This window comes from Sorex araneus, chromosome 6 (assembly GCF_027595985.1).
Source record: "Sorex araneus isolate mSorAra2 chromosome 6, mSorAra2.pri, whole genome shotgun sequence".
NCBI lineage: Eukaryota > Metazoa > Chordata > Mammalia > Eulipotyphla > Soricidae > Sorex > Sorex araneus.
In genome coordinates, this window is record NC_073307.1 from 13,817,999 (window position 1) to 13,820,736 (window position 2,738).

The 2,738-nt window shown below is 38.8% G+C and overlaps 1 non-coding gene across 1 annotated transcript; it reads right to left on the reverse strand.

Annotated features, from left to right (window-relative positions):
* Window positions 1–2,301: 2,301 nt before the first annotated feature.
* On the reverse strand, window positions 2,302–2,427 carry LOC129406321 (small Cajal body-specific RNA 8). The gene has a single exon (XR_008630929.1). It is a non-coding gene; the product is annotated as a small Cajal body-specific RNA 8 (non-coding RNA).
* Between the last annotated feature and the right edge of the window lie 311 nt (window positions 2,428–2,738).

Consider the following 2,738-nt stretch of genomic DNA (forward strand, 5'->3'; position numbering starts at 1 on the left):
CCCACTGCTATTTTTTTTCTTTGTTCCACTGCCTGGATCATTTCATATTTCTTCTTTGTCACTGATAAATTCTTTTGCATTATTAAATCTGCTTTTGAGTATCTTTCCAGATCATCAGGTTACTCATTGCTGTTTTCAGCTCTAGGATTTCTGAGGGGCTGTTGTTGTTATTTGTTTTTGAGCTGCACCCGATGGTTCTTGGTAGTCACTCCCAGCATATTTAGGGGACCATGCTGTGACAGGGATTGAAGCCAGGCCCCCCACATGCAAAGCAGGCACTCAACCCATTGAGTTATATCTCTAACCATTGGTTTTTTCCCCCCATTTTTAATGGTTTCCATTTGTTGGATTTATCATTTTGTTCAAGCATCATTTGCCTAGTCTTTTATTTGCCTCTGTACTCTTATAGTTCACAAAGATTCTTTAAGGTAACTCTTCTGAATTCTTTACCGATTCATAAATCTCCTGGTCAGATATTGGAGCTATATCACCTTTCTTTGCCACTGTCTATTTATCTGATTCTCCATTATCCTCAATTAGCACAATATTCTCATCAACATCCAGATATTTTAAAACTGAAGTAACATTGATTTACATGAAGTGGCTAACAAGAATGCATATGTTTACATGGTTTAGGGGTCAATGTTACCATGCCACCACTAATTTGAATTTGCGGTCTCCTTCATACTTTTTTTTTTTTTTGCTTCTTTGGGTCACACCGGGTGATGCACAGGGAATATCACACCGGGTGATGCACAGGGAATACTCCTGGCTTTTCACTCAGGAATTTCTCCTGGCCATGCTTGTAGTACCATATGGGATGTGGGAATCGAACCTGGGTCAGCCACATGCAAGGCAAATGCCCTACCTGCTGTACTATAGCACCAGTCCCTCCTTCACAGTTTTTATGTTTTCCTTGGCAAAGATGGTTGTTCCTCACCAACACAAAATCCCATGGCAGAACATAGACTCAGAGGACCCTCTGGGTAGTCTTTGTAGCCTCAGGAAGGAGGGAGCAATGCAGTCAGCATGAGTTGTTTCTCTTTGCCTTCTAAAGAACTCTCTGGCTCTCTGTGCAGGAGAGGGAACTTCAGCTGTATTTCTCAGTGGTGTCTTGTCTGTGAATAATTATTATTTTTGTGAGGGACAGTGACCTGTGTGGTCTATGATAATTTCAAAACTATTGTGATTTTTGTTTTTGATCAAGGCATCCAGGAGTAGATCATTCCTTTAAGATGAACTGATTTATGATGTAGGTGCTAAATTGTAATATTAGCACTGTAGCACTGTCATTCTGTTCTTCATCTATTTCCTCGAGTGGGCACCAGTAATCTCCATTGTGAGACTTGTTGTTATTGTTTTTGGCATATCGAATATGCCACAGGTAGCTTGCCAAGCTCTGTCGTATGGTTGGGATACTTTCAGTAGCTTGCCATGCTCTTTGAGAGGGATGGAGGAGTCAAACCCGGGTCGGCCATGTGCAAGGCAAACACCTCACCCACTGTGCTGTCACTCCAGTCCAATTACAAAATTGGAATATTACAAGAAGAAATTAATTGCACCAGTAAATGATGTTCCACTAATTGGATATAGAGTCTTATACAAAGCACACCCTATGCTCAAAAATAAAGAATTTCAGATGCATTATGAATCTAAACCTGAAGTGTGAAACCACAAAGTTTTGAGAAGCAAATATCGAAGTATATATGGTGAATCTTGTTCCATTAAATATCTTACAAAATATGTTTTATTTAAATATCTTACACAAGATATTTTTATTAAAAATCTTGCACAGAACATGTTAGCCTTAATGGAAATGATTAAGTTGAATTTTTATCTTAATTTTGAGCTTTTATTCACCAAGATACCATTCACAATGTGAAAAGACAAACTATGGAGACTGGAGGGGCATTATAAAATGTCTACAAGTCAATAACTAGATTTTAAAAATTGAATAAAAGGCCAATAAGCATATGAAAAAGGGCCAAAGTTATTAGGAATCAGAAAAATGAAACAAAAACACAAAAAAACTAGGAGATAACTCTACACACCTACTACAACTAAAACCAAACAGAAATAGAAGAAACCCTAAAATTTTGGTGGTGATGAAGAATAAATTTATTCTTTTCCTTCTCTTCTCTTTTCCCCTCCTTTTCCCTCTCCTCTCCTCCTCCCTCCTTTTCTCGTCCTCCTTCTTCCTTTCCGCTCCTCTCCTCTCTCTTCTTCCTTTTCTTTCTCTTTTCTTTCCCCTTCCTTTCCATTCCCTTTTCCCCTCTTCCTTATTTTCTTTCTTATTAAGCCGCATGCTTCACATCTATCTGTCCACTATGATTTTACTTAATTAGTCCTGGTCATCAAAGTTTGTTCTAGGGAGGTATAGTGACAATCAGAGCTTAACCTCAGTTCAGTTTGTTCATTAGCCTCGTAATAACTGAATTCCTTACAGTGCCAGAAGGAGTGTAAATTAGTACTCCATCTTTGGACAACCTGTTCTAACTACTGAAGCTGAACATACAGGTTGGGATCTAGTTTACCTCCAGGATATAATCTAACAGAAATGTAAATCTTCAACAAAAGATACAAACATTTCTGGCACCATTAATTGTAAGAGTCCTAAGCAAGAACCACCAGAGTACCTGGAACAGCAGAGTGGCTGAGGGTACTGTGCATGCATACCCAACAGAAGGGTGATGACAAACAATAGATTTCTGTCAAACACAGTGGAGATGGAGCTCTGA